At 36.9% G+C, this 20,771-nt stretch overlaps 1 long non-coding RNA gene and 1 gene segment (V, D, J or C); one reads left to right on the top strand and one right to left on the bottom strand.

Annotated features, from left to right (window-relative positions):
• LOC148815891 (Ig kappa chain V-III region MOPC 321-like) overlaps window positions 1–20,771 on the top strand; it is a 736,297-nt gene that overhangs the window by 568,704 nt on the left and 146,822 nt on the right.
• LOC148815890 (uncharacterized) overlaps window positions 12,896–20,771 on the bottom strand; it is a 161,791-nt gene continuing 153,915 nt past the window's right edge. Inside the window, exons 2-3 of the long non-coding RNA XR_016086043.1 lie at window positions 14,306–14,419; window positions 12,896–13,549 (exon numbers count right to left, since the gene is read on the bottom strand). This is a non-coding gene — a long non-coding RNA (uncharacterized LOC148815890). The remainder of the gene's footprint in view (window positions 13,550–14,305; window positions 14,420–20,771) is intronic.

The raw sequence follows: 20,771 nt of genomic DNA, 5'->3' as shown, positions 1-20,771 counted from the left end.
CTGTAATCAGTCATTCACCAACATAAGGACAATGATTTTGCCTGCTAACAGACAAGCCTCCCTATCCAGAGAAGTGGTGCTCTATGTGGCAGCGGAGGTGTCGTCCTTGCGCTCGCAAAATTTGGATTATTTCACAAGTGTGACTCCTCCACAGAAGACAAGCAGTGTCGCCAGGTCCACAGAAAAAAACTGCATGTTTTTCTTAGTCTTTTTTTTGGAGTGTATATTCTTTTTCTTTATACAGTCTACTCACAACGTATGCAGGGGTTAGAATTTAAGTAGCACTCAAAACCAAATTTGCACATAGTTCAATTTTACTCTATAACCCTTTTACCCTTTTACTCTATAACTCTATAAGATCACAGTGCTGATGCTGGGATATTGGGTCACTGAGTCAGTGAGTGGGAGGGATGGGGGTAGGCTTCATGGGAGATGACTATACTGTATACTGTAGGCTCAATAAATAGCTCTCATAGGTTTGTTTGTCAATTTTTTAAATAAAGTATTTATTTTATTATTATCCAGACTGGACCTCTTTAATATAAATACGCTTTATTAATATCAGGGTTTTCAGCAGCCTTTTCAATATTTAACTAAGTTTTATGTTAATGCTGCTTCACTGAGATGTCAGGTCCAGCTCTTTGTTGTGGAGAGCCACACTGTGTCTCACAATGGGTTCAGCTTGGAGCATGCTTGACATGGAGTTTACATGTTCTCCTCATGTCCACATGGGTAAACTGGGGTGCAAGCTGAAATAAATATAAATATGGTACAACTATGACTATTAATGTAATTATACTAGCTTTTGTGTAGAATAATAATTTGAATGACACAGTAATTTGGATATACTGTACACACAATAAATGCAGGATATAGAGATCAGACAGCCATGATCTCAGCTCTGTCTTACATTTACAGTTAGGGTTTGATTCTTTCCACAAGATTTCTCAATGAACATCATAAACCATTTTTGTTTTGTCAGAAATGTTGACTAGTTTCTGTTGTATTTGTTGTATATGTGTGTTATAGAGCTCACGCTCATTTTATTTTATTTTAGATGAGGCCATTCAGAATGTTGGGCAGAAATCTTTCCTGTGACAAACTCGCTGCAGCAGACTACAATATCATTCAGGACACCAAACTTACCTTTTCACTGGCTGAAGATGATTAATAGGTGGCACTTGTAGTGTCTTAGATGTTAGTGAAACAATTGCTTCATTTACAGTAAGTTTCCCTATTGTACTTCTTTAAATTAACTTAATATGGAATATTAATATGGAATCATGTAACTAAAGGATAGTTTTGATCACTAAAAATAAAACTAACCAAAGTTAACATCTCTGAATGTCATTAAGAATATTAATTAATGAATGATAAATGAAAAATAATATACACATATAGCTGTAAACAGTAGCTAAACATTAAAAAACAAGTTATACAACAGTATTCCAACTTCTACATATAGCTGTACATTTTCTACAGCAATGTCTTTAACTCAGTCACTTGTTGTGATTGTTTTGGAAATATTTAATGTGCTTGTTTTAACTGCTCTTTAACTACATTTGTTGTAAATAAAAATCAAAAGCGAATGAGAATGATGCATTGGTGACTCAGTGGTGGAATTCTCACCTTTCACGTGAAAGGGTCATCGGTTAAGCCCAGCCAAAATGCTAGTTTTACTTTCAACAAAGTATCCCTTGAGCATAATAAAGACTTCCTCTAATAATACAATAATATGTAAACTTTATTCACATTTATTTTATTTTTATATATCACAGTATGTTAAATATTCAAATAATATTAAGAGTTTGAAAAACTCACCCTATGATGCACCTGGACATCAGTGATGTTATCTAGGGTCACAGGGTTTTCATGGTCTCTCAAAATCAGAAACTCTCGCCCAGGTGACCCAGCCAAGGTTGATCAAGCCCTGGCTTGACGGTGGCTTTGATACCCACGGATCACTCCTCTTGATCCATAGCCATCCTGAGGTTCTTTTTGCAACCACTATATTAGTTTGTTTTGACTTTCCTCTTGCTCATCACTGTATTGTCCAAAGGACTGTAGGCTCTACAGAGTGATTGGCCACCAAATCCTCTGCAGCCCACCTCAATGGACTCACACTGTGCTCCTCCACACATTCAAATGGGACTGGTTAACCAATTCTTCATACTTGGCTCTCTTCCTTTCATTGGCCTCCTCCATCCAGTCTTCCCAGGGAACTGTTAGCTCTAGCATGACCAACTGCAATCATAAGCTTAAAGTAATGACAAAAATTAACATCCAGACCAACAGTTTCCAGGATGCTGAGAAAGAGGAAGGGAATTTAACAACACCTTTTCATCACTTCTCAAAATATTGCAAAATTGCAAGCAATGATCAATATCCTCTAAACATGACCATTAAGTTGGTTTCCAATGCAGTGAAACTATTTAGTTATACCAGCACTTTAGTGACATCTGCACATGGATTAATATTAATGTACACATTTATTCCAGTGGAATCAAAACAAAATACTATGGACTATATGTCACAAAACACAAGGTCATCACAAGATAAATCACAAATCTGAGCTTTTCAGACCTGCATTTTGTAACTAGATACATCAGTATAAAGCAAATGACCTTTTAATAGGAATATTCATCTTGGTTTATAGTTTTGAGAAGCACCAAAGTACAGTATATCAATAATTAATCAGTTCTCCAGCAAAATGCAAGCGCAGAAGAAAAAAATCACTAAAATATATAAAGATCATTTTCTCTTACCTTGAAAAAGGTGTTTTCAATGTACTCTTTTACAATTTAAATAAGATAAGATTTTATTGTCCCCTGAGGGATTTTTTTTATGGACACACAGCACTCTGGTACATTTAAATAGAATACAAACAAAAAAAAAGAAGAAAAGAAAAACATTACACGTTATTCTATTACAAAAGATAAAAAAAAACATTGCACATCACTCTATTGCACATGTACAGTATAACACATAACAACATGTAACATTTATAACACATCACAAAAACATATTGCAATCAAGTGGGTTGTAAGAGTCAAAATTGTGTTTATCCTTGACATTTACGTTGACAGCTTTAATGGATAGCGGAACAAAGGAAATTTTGTAAATAGAACGCAATCATAAATTTATTATTTTCATTATTTTTACTTTATCATTTATTTTACATTTTGTGAAAGGCTTAGAAATCCAACCCGATTCCCTGCCTTCATTAAAAAAACTTGCAGAGTTTTTTAAACCACTTTCAAATTTTTATCTAAGGTAGTAGACATTTTAGAAAAGACAATTTTAAATCCTGGTTGTTCCTGTTGTTATTCTGGAAATTTATTTCTATTGTGTGTACTAATATATATAAAAATGTGAAGGTTCAAACTGGATGTCCAAGGGGTTCTCTTGCATTCAAGACCCTAACCAGGCCTGTACTTTCCAAAATCATTCCAAATATTAAAGGGTATATCTATTCCAGGACATTGATTTTGACTTTCATTTGAGGGAGGTATGGATGAGGTTTAATATGTATGCTATATTGTCATTTTTATTTAATGTACATATCACTGTATGTTAAATATTCACTACTTTCACAATCTCTTAAACCCATAGCAACTACTACTATATGTACTGGGGACATATCAAGTATTAAACTTAGGAGACATTTACTTCAGCCCCACCTCCAACCCCTTGACAGACAAAGAAAGCAATTTGGAGACATTAAATATCCAGTCATTGCAAAGGAATCAGTGTGACAGATTAATGCATTTACAAGATAATCCGAAGGTATGAACTGCAGCAGCCATGAGTCCTGGTGCCACAAGGAATAAAAATAAAGCTTTGTTCCCTCCTATTGGACACAGAATAAATTGCTTTAATTAGAATTCCTAACCATAACAAGTTACAGATGCAGCCATTCAAAGTGCGCGGCACAGACACCGCGGTACAGATACCGCAGGTATGATGACACGGGATACCGCGGTGCGTGATTGGTTGACCGACAGGGGCACTCGTGGTCCGTTGGTCTGTCGTAGAAAGACTTACTGTAAACGTCTTTACTGTGCCCGTTGTAGATATTGAATTTTACCACTGAAGGGAAATCTTAGTAGCTGAGCATAAAAAGAATAGGAGCATACTGTAACGCGTGTGAAGGCCATAAACGATATTAATTTTGGAACGTAAACATACAGTATATAGCTGGTCTTGGTACTTTAAAGAAAAAAATACACACCGGTATTCCATTTCTCCCTAAACATTGTAAGCTTCGAAGTCTTTAATTAACGTGATACCGGAGTCAACAAGCATACTTTTAGAATTTGATTAAAAGGGAATATAATATGGAATCGCGTATCTAAAGAATTTAATAACGGTATGATTATATCCGTGTACTGCGGCAGGGCTGTGTAGGGCTGTTTTGCCTGCCTGATCATGCGAGCTCTCTTGTAGCCTACTGGTCTAGGTGCGTGACTACCAACTAGCAGGTTGTGTGTTCGAATCCAGCTGGTGCTGAACTTTTATTTTAACAAACATTTCTTCGAAAAAATAGGTAAGCGATATTATGGACAATCAGTTGACTTTTATATTTCAAAATATCGCAACATGATCGATATTTGCGATATTTTGAACATATCTTCCCTTCTGACAGCGGTTCCTGCTTCTATTGTGTGTGTGTGTGCAACAGTAAATTTTTATAGAGAAATGGAGGCTGGACAGTATGCGTTACAATATAAACATTTATATTGATTTAAATCGTGTTCTGATTTAAATCGCAAACGCGTGTTTAATTATGTGTTTTTAATCATAATCAGGCTAATGCATTTCTACATTTTCTGTATGAACCAGCTTAGAGGTTCATACAGAAAGACAGCTTGTGTTTAAATTGAGTGTAAGGTAATTTATGTTTCTAAAGTCATGGTCAGTATTATTGTACTGTGCTGTACTGTGTCACATTATTTTATAGCGTTTTTATTGCGTTATTAAATCCGGTGGCGCTGTGTTAGTTTCCTGACTCACATTATTTAAACTACCACATTGATCATTCATCTCTAAATAAACTTTATTTTATATAGCGTTTTAAGCGATTAGGTAATTAGATTGCTCATAAACCTAATCGCTTTTTCTACATAAACACAGCGTGATTGCTCTCTGAAAATGCTTTTCCTTTATTTTTAAAGTAGGCTCAGATTTCAACTATAGATCGTATTATTATAAACTTTCTTGGAAAAATGTATTTTATGTAAACCATGTTTGCTATTAATTCATTTAGGGCTAAAATACGTTCCTTGTCTTCCAATCGAGTCGAGTTCACATTGGAAGCCTGCCACACCCGGACTGTTAAACCAACGCATTAGCACGTCAAAGCCCATTGAGCCAGTATTGGCTTTAGTATCCCCCCCTTCTCCCCTCAATTCAATTCAATTCAAGGTGTTTTATTTGCATGACAGATGGGTACAAGCAGTGTTGGGTATGTATATTGTAACGCTTACGGCAGACAGGCACTGTGTAAGAGCCGGCGCACCAGAGCAGCGCACCGAGGGAGCGTCTGCATTTCTAACTTAGTTTTTAAAATTAGTCAAGCAATATGAAGCATCTCCTTTTACTTAGTGCCTGAGCATAAAAAGAATAGGAGCATACTGCAACGCGTGTGAAGGCCATAAACGATATTAATTTTGGAACATAAACATACAGTATATGGATGGTCTTGGTACTTTAAAGAAAAAAATACACACCAGTATTCCATTTCTCCCTAAACATTTTAAGCATCGAAGTCTTTAACTAACACGATACCGGAGTCAACAAGCATACTTTTAGAATTTGATTAAAAGGGAATATAATATGGAATCGCGTATCTCAAGAAATTAATAACGATATAATTATATTCATGTTGCAAAAGAACTGCAACGGACATAAAAACTCCCTTGCTTTTAACAGAGCGTTCCATAATTTCTAACTACGAAAATGCCAGGTGAAAGGATTTGTAAACATATTTTGTTAAAGCAAGTCAGTTTTTTTCACAACACATAAAAGACATTTTTCCAAGAAAGTTTAGCCTTTGTCACTAATGAAACCACTAAATAAAGACATAAATATAGAAATCTTAAGATTTGTTCTATTTAATGTTGGTAGCAGGATGAACTGTCAGAGTGTATATTTTGTCGCAGAGTTGCTGCAAGATGTTAACAGTGAAAAAGGTATTTAGAAATGAGTTATTTCAAGATTAAAATTTTCAGAATAATTGCAAATCTAGCAGGATAGAGAAAGCACAGAAAACTGGCAGTTAGATTGATCAGATTAGTATGAAAAGTCATTTAGCAAAGGGAATTAGAAGAGTGACAAACTAGTATACTTTAGATCTTTTTTTCTGAACCAGGGACAATCTGATCATGTTTCCCTATAACAATAATAAAAAACTTTATTTGATATATCACCATTAAAGGTGGCATCTCAAAGCAATACAGTAGATGTAAAAACAGATAAAAGGACCACAGATTACAAAGTAAATGCATATAAGAAAGACAAGCAGTTAGAGGTGCTACCAAAATTAGAAAATGAAGCAGATACAGACACTAAGTCTTCTGAAAAGAAAGGTTCTGAGGTTAGATTTAAACTGGCCTTGGTGTGTGTGTGTTTGTGTCTGTCTGTCCTGTGATGGACTGGCGCTATGTCCAGGGAGTTACATTTTCTCTGTTCTGACCTGGAGTTACAGAGAAATTTAAATTCCAATAAGAGATTTGTAATGAGGAAAGTCATACCAATCACTCATACAGTACCAGGATTTGCAATTACAATACAAATACTTTCTTTCTGTATGTGTTTATTTTGCAGTTTGAGTCTATGGCATTCCTTTGGGGGTCTATACTCCAAGGCATGACTTTTTTATGTATAAACATCAGTATTTACTGCTATTAATTACTGTACGATTTATAGTTGAAATCTGAGCCTAGATATAAAGTTAGATATAAAGTTAAAATCTCGACAAAGCAATGTAGGAAATACAGAGAAAATAAATCCTTTCTGACATCTAAAATCAGTTTCGATCAAGGTCTCTAAAACGAACAAGAAAAAGAAGATTTTCGGAGGGCAATTACGCTGTGTTTATATAGAATAAGTGATTTATGAGCAATCTAATTTCTTGTTCGTTTAAAACAGTGAAATGTCAGCTGTAAAAGATCGCACCAGAAACAGCACTCTCTCTGCCTGTCATAGACGTTCAGGAAAGGCTGAATGAAGTCATGTCAAGTACAATAATTCGGAGATCAATAATAACAGTTGTAGGACAGTATATAAGGAGGATAAGGATTTTGAAGTTGACTCGAAATCTGATAGGTAACCAGTGCAAGGACTTGAAAACAGGTGTAATGCATCCCTGATAGGATTCTTGCTGTCATATTCTGAACATATTGAAGATTGCTCAGTGTGGATTTAATTTCCTCAGTGAACAGGATGTGCATTTATTAATTCTAGAAAAAAACTAGATTTCTCTAGTTCTTAGTTTCTCTAGTTCCCTTTAAAATAAACTATTATTCCACAATGCAGAGTATTACATGGCCAGTATTTACACATGATATTTGTGATTTAAAGAAATTAACACAAGCAGCTTTTGGAGATTTAAGTGTTGGCTGAGTTATTGCAGGATAAAAGACTAGAGATGTTGGCAAGAAGAAGATAGTTTGGGGAAAGCTGAGGAATACACTTATAACAAGAACACTTCCTAATGGGGTTAGGCATACTTTTGATGAAGATGATGAAGTTAACAGACTAGATGTTTACATAGATACTGAAATAAGGATTGTATTTTAGATTATGTGTAGTTGCTGGCATTGAACTGTGTGTTGGATGCACATGAATTGAAGGAATGGGCAAACATAGCTGATGCGGATCCACAGAGCCAGCATATTAAGATGTTTATAATTAGAGGCAAGTTGTTTAAATAACTAGGTATGGATACTGATGTGCAAGAGAGGTGGAAAGGCTGTTTCCTTAAGCCAGCAGTATAAAATATTTTATTCTCAGTGAGATGCTGCCATTTCATAGTGGGTTTCTAACACTGTGTATAGTTCCATCCACACAGTGCCTTTACTTCCATTTCTAATCTCTTTATCCAGTACAGAGGATTTGGAGCCTATCCCAGTAAGCAACGGACACAAGGCAGAATACACCCTGGACATAGCGCCAGTCCATCACAGGACAGACAGACACAAACACACACACACCAGGGCCAGTTTTCCCATAAACCAATTAACTTACCAGTATGTTTTGGAGTGCGAGAGGGAGTCATATCACACATATGGAGAAAAACCATGTAACCCAGAGAGAACATGTAAACCCCACACACACAGGATGGCAGGAATTGAACCTAGGACCCCAGTGCTGCAAGATAGCAATGCTAACCACTTTGCCACCATTATAAATGGATGGATATCTTAGTTATCTTTCTAGTTCACAGGTTTGCATGCATAATTTAATTTTGAAAGCCACTGAGACATCAGGTACTACTGTTGTATTTATGAAAAAGAAACAAAACAAAAAACATACTAACAACTGTGCCATCCTACTCCTTAGCTAATACATTTTATTATTCATAAACAGTTAACATTGTTAGCAAAATATTTTGAATTATATTTAACCCTATTTTTTCTTTAGTTTTGTATTTAACTTATTATATGATAGTCAGACTTAATGTATATTTGAACAATGAAAATATATTTTTACAAGATTTTACATTAAGCACTTAAAATTAATATGGTTAATAATAGTAAACTGTAACATGCTGTAACAAGATCGGTTAAACTGCGAAGAAAATGCTTTCAGAGAAAATGTTTCAGGTGTGAAGAACATAGATCTCCAATGCAATTTCAACCAAACCTGTTCCCACACACCCTGCCCCCACTACCATTAGAATATACACAAAGCACTGAAATCTTTCGAGCTAATGATCAGGTGACCCGAGAGAGAGCGAGAGAAACACCAAGGGGTGCGGAACCAGGGAACTATTTACATGGAAAACGGGCAATCTCCCCAGACTGTCCGCCCGTTTCACTGTTACCTGGATACCTCTTTATTTAGAACTCACAAACACTGATTTTTAGTTTAGAAGGATTCAAGTAGGGTTTTAGATGAAAGGCAGCGACCTTAATCAAGCCCAAATCACAATTGAACCCATTCAGAGCCTACATTACATTTTAGCGTTTCATTCTGAGCAGAAGACCCTCACACCTGAAGAAGGGGGAGGTGTTTTTCGCTGGAAATCTCGCCTGCTTCTACTTTACAACCGGAGTGCTGGCTGTGACGAGTTAAACCGGTTTTACAAGTTTCAATCACAGACCATGTGACATGGGAGTCAGGAAACTCCACCGGATTTGATAACGCTATAAAAACGCTATAAAATAATGTGACTTGGCACAGAACAAGTTTACAGCACAGTACAATAATAAATGCTGACCATGACTTTAGAAGCATAAATTGCCTTACACTCAATTTAAACACAAGCTGTCTTTAGCCCTCTAAGCTGGTTCATACAGAAATGTAGAGATCCAGGCTCAGAACACACAGCTTCATTAGCGAATACATATGCAGGACAACTAGAGAAGACGTTTTACAGAGGATGGATTTTTAGAAACATCCCATCAGTGACATCACTGAAGTCAACTCCTAGGTACTGTAACTGTCGTGTGGATAGTTTCACAAGAATCAGACAAAGGTTTAAGCATCGCTTGTTCTAGATAAAACTGCAAAAAAAAAACAACAACCCATAATGTACTTCTTTGCGGCTCTGTTTGCCCAAATCATATATTCACAATGTGAAATCTAGAAAATAATATTACGTAACCAAAATCCGCAATATGGAAACAGAACCTGTGTAATTGTTGATAGATGATGTACTACTCGTAACATTTTTACAAGACGAACTACAACATTTAAAAAATGACTTGTATGTACTTGATATCTCTAATCAATCCACGGGTCCCAGCACAAAACGAAAGTAAAACGCATACCGTTTCGCGCTTCTTATTAGTTGCTCAAAAGTAATTTGACCGTATGAAATGCATAATATAAACCTAGAAACATATACGTGAGCAGTACTTAAGCACTGTAGTATCGGTGTTAAGACATACCTCTCAAATACTGTAAATCAAGTTAAAAATATCTCAAGACCGATTCTGGTCATAATGAAACCATGTTTCGTGTATGTTTTCTTTAAAGTACCGAGACCAGCCATATACTGTATGTTTATGTTCCAAAATTAATATCGTTTATGGCCTTCACACGCGTTGCAGTATGCTCCTATTCTTTTTATGCTCAGCTACTAAGATTTCCCTTCAGTGGTAAAATTAGATATGAATATTCAATACTTAAACGGGCACAGTTAAGACATTAAATATACATATACATACTGTATACAGTACAGTTTGCATACGGTAATATGTTTATGTTCCTAAATCAATCTCTTTTATGAGCATGTGAAAGGCATGGTGAATCACTGTACTTTGCATGATTGGAAACAAATGCGTGATTGCGAAATGCTGTGGTGTTACTTTTACAAAGACGGTCAATGAAAAAAGAATGTTGACCAGGGCAATACTTTGAGTTTACACTTACAGCTTGTCCAAGGTCATTCATTATTAATACTATTAGTAATATCTTCGTTAAAGACTTTGATGGCCACAGCTCAAACATGAGAGGTTGAGCTTTATTAGCTCCACCTTGCGGAAATTCCGGATACTATTATTTTGCTTGCAGTATTATAGGAGAATTTACGGTAACTCGCGGTATTTACCGGTAGCTTGCGGTAGACTGCGTACAGCGTACCGCAAAATAATGCGGTATCGCCCGCGCATTTTGAATGGCTGCATCTGTATGTCAATTTTAACTGATGCAATCATCATGAAGTTTAAGAAACATGAAACCTCTTCTTAAAATATTTGTTATCCCATTAAAATATTTTTCATAAACCACTTTAGATTTAAAATAAAATTAGAAGTGTGGAGGCATCAACATAATCAATTTAAAGATCAAATAGTGTCATAATAATTGTAATACAGCATTCATAACATAATAATATAGCAATATCACTGACGCCACACCCCGAAAAATAAGACACTGTAACTCTGGAATGAAATGCGGTAGGAATCATTGTTTGTGCCATGTGTAGTGCAGGAAAAACTTTATGTGCTGGATGGGGCCACTTTGCAGAGCTGCCCTTGTGTTCAATTCTTGGGGTGCAATCTGTGTGTAGTTTGCACATTCTCGCCATGTTCATGTGGCTTTCCTCACAAAGTTAAAAACTATCCCAGTAAGTTAATTAGCTTCTGGGAAAAGTGGAGTGTGAGTGTGTGCTACTGTAAGTTTGTATCTGTGTCCTGTGATGGACCAAAGTGGTAAATGAAAGCAAAAGAAAAGGGAAAGTGAGATATTCTTTTTATTGTCAGACAGTTCACAGCTTCTCCTTCGATTTTTCTATGTCACCATGGAAGCCTCACATTTCCCCCCAGAGATATAGTTAACTTCCTACCAGTATGTCTCCAAAATGCCGGGTGAGGAAACAGTGACTGCTACAATATTGTAAAACAAAAAAATCATCAAAAATCAGGACAAGCACTCAAAGTTGGAAACAAACCTCTTTCTGAGTCTGCTACTGTATACACAAAGGGTGTAGAAAGTATTGACCCAACTGGAAAACTGCATAAACTCAAGTTATTTTCAATTTGATCCATGCAACATCCTCTATAATATCAATGTGTTTACAAGTTTAAAGCTAAAAATTAATTAAAAATAAAAGCCCTAAGAAATCTTTATTAGCAAATGATTCACCTCCTTTCACACCCTTTGAATTTACATTTATTATGCCCTACTTCAACCAGTTGCCTTCAGAATTTGCTCAATATGTTGATAGTTATCCACCTGTGAGTAAGTAAAGTGGTTAACCATTCAGATTGCACACACAGTGTCTTTGTAAGGTTAAATACCCCCACCCGTGTGTATTCCCACTGTCAGAGTTGTGGACAGACACGAGTCAGGTGAGGGGATATAAAAAGACATTGACTAGTTCATGGAGCACTGTTAAATCAATATTCAGGAAGTAGAAGACAAAACATCAGCCAGGCAAGAAGGACATAGGTCAGAGAAGCAGTCAAGAGGCCAAAAACGAGCCTCAAAAACCTACAGTGTCTCACAACTGACAAACTGTAAGCAAGTCAACAATATCTCAGGCAGTCCACAAATCTGGGCTGTATGGTAGAGTGGCGAGGAGTTAGTCATTTTGGAAAAAATTTGTATGCACCATCATTACTTCCAAGCATGGCGGTGACAACACAATGTTAAGGATCTGTTTCTCATCAGCAGGGATGCTCGTCAAAACTGAATGGGAAATGGATAGTACAAGGGTTGCAAGCTAGCATTGCTGCCTCAGACAGCCGGGGCCTTGAATTCAATTCCTGGGGTGCTATATGCATGGTGTTTTGTACTTCCAAAGACATGCTGGCAGGTTAACTGGCTTATGGGAAACTTGGCTCTGGAGTAAGTATCTGTGTTTGTGTCTGCATGTGATCTCTGAAGGACTATTGTCCCATACAGGATGATTCCTACCTTGCTCCCAATGCTTCCTGGGATAAGTTTTTAGTTAATGACCTAAAACTGGGAAGAAGCTTTACCTTTCAGAAGGAAAATGCCTTAAAAGACAACAGGAAAACACTAGAATGATTTAAGAATAAGAAAGTGAATGTCTTTGAGTGACGTAGAGTCTTCAAAAGTCTTGAGCAGACTCATGAAAATTGGTGGCAAGAATTGAATATTGAAGCTGATTAACTTGACAGAGCTAAAGTAAGTTAATAATAAGAATGTGCATTATTTCATTCTTCAAAACCTCTTCCATGGAATAAGGTAACACTTTTCAATCATGTCTCTCCATGCGCCTTTAGTTGGCTTCTGATTTATTCTGGGAACAGGTATAGGTGACATAAACTAAAAACCTACAATTTACCTACAATACTATTTCTGTTAATTAGATGTCATTAGCACCAACATGAAAGAATAGACTGTCTGATGGAGTGGCTGTTCAATGTGTACTGTATGTATTGCAATGTATAAATAGGGGACAAAGTCGATAGACAAATATTCACAATACTAGTGGATTTTGTGAGTGCCATTTATTAATTTTACATTTATAAAATAAATGTTCCATTTTGTAATGTTCTATTAAAAACAGGAACAGGAAATACCAAGAAAACCATGTACTTTACCACAGTCTTTAATGAGGCACGTGGGCCAAGTACCTGGACATTGTTGCACACTGAGTCATAAAGAACTCAAAGCAGGTCTTCCAAATGAGCCCGAAGGGCTCCGAGTCCAAGATGGGCGAGGCAGAAGAGTAGTCGATAGTTCCAGGTCAGGTGGTCGAGTCCAGGTAGCGAAAACAGAGAGGCAAACAAATCAGAGAGGGGCGAGACGAAAGGGAAGTCGAAAGGGTCCGAGGCAAGAAGAGTCTTCATTGTAGTGGTCAAAGGCAGAGGTGAGCTCAGGAGGCGGAAGAATTCCTAATACCGGTCGAGGACTAGGAGTAGTGAAGGAAGAGGAGATTGAATAATGAGCATCAATTGATGCCAGTTGTGCTTCCAACGGACATCCAAAACTACATTTTCTAACATCCCACACGAGTTAAAGAATTCTGTGAATTTGCAAATTGAAATATTAAAATTACTACATAAAGACATATGATCATTAGACTAAGAAAGGCACAGATTAAATGACGCTGCGCACTGTCCAAAACTGTGGTATGCTTATTGTTAAAGTGAAATCTGATGTTCTTTCTAGATGACTGCTTCTGTAATGCACGCATTCTTTCTGGCAAAAATGGCTTCTACATGGCTGGAAGTGGAAACCCACCAGTGTGCTTATGTTGAAGCTCCTCTATACATTGAAACATCTTAGTGACCATGTTTAAGTATTGAGCGAGTGTTGCGTGGGTTTGAATGATAAGTCCTTTCATTGTTGCTACCACAGCTGTTCACCCAATTAAAAGAACATAGTAACATGCACTTTGGCAATGTTGCACTGTGGCTATCTGAAACACACAGCTGCAGCTGTGTCCTGATTTTCAGTGGCTGGCAAGAATGCCAGAGTGGAGGATGAAAGCTCACCAGAGAAAGCTAAGAGAGAGGAGAAATGGCGAATGGAATCTAGTTCTTTTGATATCATTAGTTATCTGCATAGTAATGGAGCTATAAAGGTACTGGATGGGCTTTGGTGTTTCTGGGAGATAATAATAATAATAATAATTATAATGATAATAATAATTGCTTACACTTACATAGCGCTTTTCAGCTATCAGTGGAGAGGAGAGCAGAGAGTAATGAAGCCAATTCATAGATGGGGAGATGTCAGGATCCAGGTCAGGAGTTTCAGGTGTTTAGCTTTCTGGTTTCTGGCAGATGAAAACAGGAAACACCCAGACAATAGAATCAAGAGTCCTCTATAATTCTAGGGGGTATGTTTGAATTAACTTTCCTCCATTTTACTCGTTATACTGTAGCTATGACATACAGATGCAGCCATTCAAAGTGCGCGGTACAGACACGTACCGGAGGTAATTGGCTACGGTGTCGCGCATTGTGATGCACGATAACGCGCGGTACCGCGGTACGTGATTGGTTGACCGACAGGGGCACTCGTGGTCCATTGGTCTGTCGTAGAAAGATTTACAGTAAACGTCTTTACTGTGCCCGTTTTAGTATTGAATATTTATATGGAATTTTACCACTGAAGGAAAATCTTAGTAGCTGAGCATAAAAAGAATAGGAGCATACTGTAACGCGTGTGAAGGCCATAAACTATATTAATTTTGATACTTAAACATACAGTATATGGCTGGTCTTGGTACTTTAAAGAAAAAATACACACCAGTATTCCATTTCTCCCTAAACATTTTAAGCATAGAAGTCTTTAACTAACGAGATACCGGAGTCAACAAGCATACTTTTAGAATTTGATTAAAAGGGAATATAATATGGAATCGCGTATCTCAAGAAATTAATAACGATATAATTATATTCATGTTGCAAAAAAACTGCAACGGACATAAAAACTCCCTTGCTTTTAACAGAGCGTTCCATAATTTCTAACTACAAAAATTATTTAAACTGCGACACTTATCATTCAACCAGAGCTCGAAATATCACAAGGATCCTCTAGAGCACAGCAAAGACTGTATTAAAAGAATCGCGTATCTAAAGAAATTAATAAGATATAATTATATTTGTGTACTGCGACAGGGCTGTGTAGGGCTGTTTCATCTCTCTCTTCATGTGACTCTATTCAAAAGCCATTTAGCAAAGAGGGGATGAGAAGAGTGACAAACTAGTATACTTTAGATCTTTTTTTCTGAACCAGGGAAAATCTGATCATGTTTCTCTATAACAATAATAAAAAACATTGCCACACCCGGACTGTTAAACCAACGCATTAGCACGTCAAAGCCCATTGAGGAGCCGGGCGCAATAATTGTTTTGTCCCTTGATTTACTGATCTGCATTAATTACAGAAATCGAGTTCCTGCTCTTTGCAGATGACCTGGTCCTGCTGTCGCCCACAGAACAGAGGCTGCGGCAGAACCTGGCACTGCTAGAGCAGCACTGTCAGACCTGGGCGCTGACAGTCAATATATACAAGACCAGAGTTATGGTTTTCCAGAAAAAAAGCCAGACCTCCCTTAGTCCTCCTGAAATTGTCGGATTATGAGTGAATAAAAGCATCTTATTAAAAACACGTTTGCGTTTGTTTGGGAGCTATATTATGTATTTTTCACATGTAAGATATAATGATGTGTTCCCGCTTACACATCGCACGACTTTAAAAGCTAGAAAAACAGGTTTCGATTCACATTATCTGGCGAGCCTTGTTTTGTCAAAGGACAGCACAAAAAAAACAGACAATACACGGGGGGGGGAGGCCAAGCGAGAGAGGGAGTTTTTTACCCTCTGTCAAAAAAACCTAAATCACCCGGGGCAGAGACTCTGGGGGGATCATTGTGTGGTACAGAACGGAGCTCAGTCAATCCAAACAAGTTCAGTAGTAAAGAGAGAAAAGTCAACAATTGATTTAAGGACGATCTGTCAAAGTGCAATGAAATACAATACTGTTGTTGTTGCTGTTATTGTTGTTTTTATCCTGTAAAGCATTTTGAGAAGCCACCTTTAAAGGCGATATATAAAAGCGCTGATTCTTATGGAATGTGTTCCGCCGGGGATTCAAAAAAACTGCAACGGACATAAAAACTCCCTTGCTTTAACAGAGCGTTTCATAATTTCCAACTACGAAATTTATTTAAGCTGCGACACTTATCATTCAACCAGAGCTCGAAATATCACAAGGATCCTCTAGAGCACAGCAAAGACTGTATTAAAAGTATACTAGTGACAAACTAGTATACTTTAGATCTTTTTTTCTGAACCGGGGAAAATCTGATCATGTTTCTCTATAACAATAATAAAAAACATTATTTTACATATCACCTTTATGTGATATCACCTTAAGGACAGCACATACAAGGGTTAATTGCACAATGGACCGCGCAAAGAAATTTAAATTAGTCTTCTTTAGGTGTGAGGGCAGGAGTGGATCGCAGAAGGCATAATCAGCAAATTAGGAAAACAAAGAACAGGACAGGTGAGACATTTATCCAGAGAGCGAGTGATCAGAAAAAGGAACAGCTGTTACGCCAGGTTTTATGCTCTCTCTCTGCTGAATGAATAAAAGCATTTTATTAAAAACGCGTTTGCGTTTGTCTGGGTACTTACTTTGTAATCTGTGGTTTACATCTACTGTATTGCTTTGAGATGCCACTTTTAAAGGTGATATATAAAATAAAGTTTTTTATTATTGTTATAGAGAAACATGATCAGATTTTCCCTGGTTCAGAAAAAAGACGATTAAAATCTGTAATCTTTCCACTTGTATGTCATCGGAAAATACAAGAAGTTTCTGCTTTGTGTAAGGATGGTATCAAAAAGTAATCTAAGTGGTGAGAAAGCTGTGCTCCTCAAAGCGCTTTACAGGATAAAAACAATAACAGCAATAGTGTTAAGCTGGGCAAACGATTTTTTTTTTAGAAATACAAAATGAGATATAATGATGTGTTCCGGCTAAGACATTAACGAGTACAACCCCCCTGTCTGCGGGAGTGCTGGCTGTGACGAATTAAACCGGTTTCACAGGTATTTTCAAAGTAGAAGGGGGCGAGATTTCCAGCGAAAGACACCTCCCCCCTCCAAAGCCAAGGAAGTACAGTACTTACTAGTTAAGAAAGCTAGGCTCCTCAATGAAATCGCTTTAACATGCTAATGCGTTGGTGTAACAGTCCGGGCATGGCAAGCTTCTAATGTCAACTCGACTTGATTGGAAGACAATGATCATATTCTAGCCCTAAATGAATTAATAGCAAACATGGTTTACATAAAAGACAGTTTTCCAAGAAAGTTTATAATAATACGATCTATAGTTGAAATCTGGGCCTAAATAAAAAGAAAAAGCATTTACAGAGAAAAAGTGATTAGGTTTATGAGCAATCTAATTACTTATTCGTTTAAAATGCTATATAAAATAAAGTTTATTATTAATTTGCATTAAATGCCTGATGAACTAGGGATTGGACAGTTTCCAAGTGCTTGTTCAATCAATTAAAATGTTCAAATAAATGTGCAAAAGAAATAAACAAAAGAATCATTTATTTCTTTATCATATTGGCTAGCTAATGTCCTCTCTTTGCTAGTTAGTGGCTGTGTTTCTGCATTGGGTAGCAACGGGTGACTATGTTCTCAGGCGGAAGATGTAAACAGCTTAATTTTCATGTGAAATATTTTTTTTAAATTAAAATTCATTCTATACAGCAATCGCATATTTGGGTACCGTTTCATAAAACTTTCATGCTTAAAATGTTTAGGGAGAAATGGAAGACTTGTGTGTATTTTTTCTTTAAACTACCAAGACCAGCCATACACAGTACAGTTTATGTACATACAGTAATGTTTATGTTCCTAAATTAATATCGTTTATGACCTTCAGATGCGTTATGCTCCTCTTCTTTTTATGCTCAGCTACTAAAATTTCCCTTTAGTGGTAAAATTCCATATAAATATTCAAAACTAAGCGGATTAAAATGTGCACAGTAAAGACATTAAATGATTAAATCTTTTCACTACCAACCAATGCACCACGAGTGCCCCTGTCGGTCATTTTGGCCAGCCAATCACTTACCGCGGTGCCCTGCGGTGCCCCGCGGTGGCTTGTGGATAGATTACCGTACCGCGGTTTTGTACCGCATATTTTGAATGGCTGCATCTGTACATACTGTATACAGTACAGTTTGCATACGGTAATATGTTTATGTTTCTAAATCAATCTCTTTTATGAACATGTGAAAGGCATGGTGAATCGATTCTCAAAAAATACTGTACTTTGCATGATTGGAAACAAATGCGTGATTGCGAAATGCTGTGGTGTTACTTTTACAAAGCCGGTCAATGAAAAAAAGAATGTTGACCAGGGCAATACTTTGAGTTTACACTTACAGCTTGTCCAAGGTCATTCATTATTAATACTATTAGTAATATCTTCGTTAAAGACTTTGATGGCCACAGCTCAAACATGAGAGGTTGAGCTTTATTAGCTCCACCTTGCGGAAATTCCGGATACTATTATTTTGCTTGCAGTATTATAGGAGAATTTACGGTAACTAGCGGTATTTACCGGTAACTCGCGGTAGACTGCGTAAAGCGCACCGCAAAATAGTGCGGTATCGCCCGTGCATTTTGAATGGCTGCATCTATAACTGCAAAAGAAATATGTAAAATATATTCTAAACGAGTTCAGAATTTCAAAATTGTATATTGAAGCTCAAGTTATAACATTACTATAATTACATTTATTGACGATAATTTTTCTGTCTGATAAGTTCTGTCTAGAAAAGTACCCAAGCAGAAGGCAAATGCAAATTGCTTATTCCCTTAGGAAGCACATAGATTACAAATGTTTGGTGTGTTCATATTGCTTGTTTTTGAATACTGGGGAAGATTATCACTTGAAGAATGTGTTGTGTGAGATCCAGACTTTGGAGATGATCTGACATTTTTCAAGAGCGCAGGTACATCTGTAGAAAACTAGAGATGGTGGGCAGCATATAAACTTTGCTTCCTTGGTTCAACAGAGCTATTCTCTACTACCTCTTGTTTCTTGGATTCATCTCTAACTGAGTTGCTTATTTCCAGTTTTTGGTTTCTTTTTCGTAATATTCATTAGCTGCAGACAAACACAATTCTTGCTTGGCTAGTTTAAATTTTACATTAAAATATACTGCCTCCAGGATGGACTGGATGAAATGTTGGAAAGTTCCCATGTTTTTCTTAGAACATTAAACTTTTTATATGTGATTGGAACAGGTATGATATTCGGATTTCTGAACAACTTGTTGTTTTTTTTCTTTTACTTGTTAACAAACACAGCATAATTCTTTCTATTCTTTCATAAAGATAGATAGACTTTATTGACCCCGAAGGGAAATTAAGGTTAATTAAAGCCTCAATTAATTTGAGGGAAATTAAAGCCATACTGTATGTTATGCAATATTATAGTAAGCATACATTTTTTTGTTGGAATGTCACCACATCAAGCACCTCATTCAATCTTTTACCAAAAGAAGCAGTCACGATACTATTTTCTTGGTGTGAATTTCAAATTTTCTAATTGGTGTTTTTCCTAATTTCACCCCTAGAGGTATCGATTGGTATTTTAAGACCCTTAATCCATGTGGCTTGGATTATTCCCTCAATTCAAAACTTGAGATCGCACCCTATTGCTTTATTATCAACTAAATGAAAAAAAATGTACTTCTGAGACATGTGGATAATTATTAGGAACATTTCCACAGTTTTAAAAGGATTTAATCTTTTGGAAGGAATTCTTGCACGCCTTCTACTCTGTTACTGGGACAGGAGATATCCTCTTCTTGACTGGAGAGGTGCCATGCTTAATTAGCATTCCTACATGGCAGGAGCTTTTATAATGTTGTCTCTTATATTTCCTTGATAAGTAGGTTTATAGTACTTATTACCTTGTGAAGAAGAGCAGACTTTATTCGGAGATGTCACCTAAGTGGGAAAAGTATACAGACTTGTCTGTTGGCAGCCCCTGAACGCATTACCCTATTAGCAGAGTATGTCTTACAGAGTAGTGGGAAAATAAATAAGGAAAATAGAGAAAATAGCTTGGCTGTAGATAACAAGAAGAACACAAAAGTACAGAGGAGGCAGCAGGAACAGAAGGACAAGACACATCTGTAGGCTCAGTAAATGGAGTCTTGGGCAGCTCAGGGGTTCTTGCAGCCGACTGGAGAGCTGCACCATGAATGACATTATCAGGCAATGTAGACGTATGCTGGGGCACCAAGCATTGAAGATCTTGAAGTATAGCGAGAAGCACTTTCCTTAGGTATTTTTTTTAAGTTCATGTTTCTGGAAATTTTACTGGAGTGTGGTACAGTCCAGCAGTCTTGATTGAATGGAAAAATAGTTGCCAGTGTTCTGAAACACTTGTGTTCCTCCAGAGCCAGGGTATGCAGGAGAAACTGATTGTGTTTCATTTCTATCCTAATATTCTGTTTGCCTATACTGCTGCTTCCCCACATTGTCTAGAAAACATAAATAACGTGTCAACAGAAACACCCAATTCTTTTTGGTCACTAGACTCTTGTATGTCAGTGCTCCCTTTTTTGTAATTATGCTTCA

The sequence above is a fragment of the Atractosteus spatula genome, chromosome 24, assembly GCF_055471065.1.
Source record: "Atractosteus spatula isolate fAtrSpa1 chromosome 24, fAtrSpa1.hap1, whole genome shotgun sequence".
NCBI lineage: Eukaryota > Metazoa > Chordata > Actinopteri > Semionotiformes > Lepisosteidae > Atractosteus > Atractosteus spatula.
Note: the sequence above shows the minus strand (reverse complement) of the source record. Positions and strands in the feature narration are given on the sequence as shown.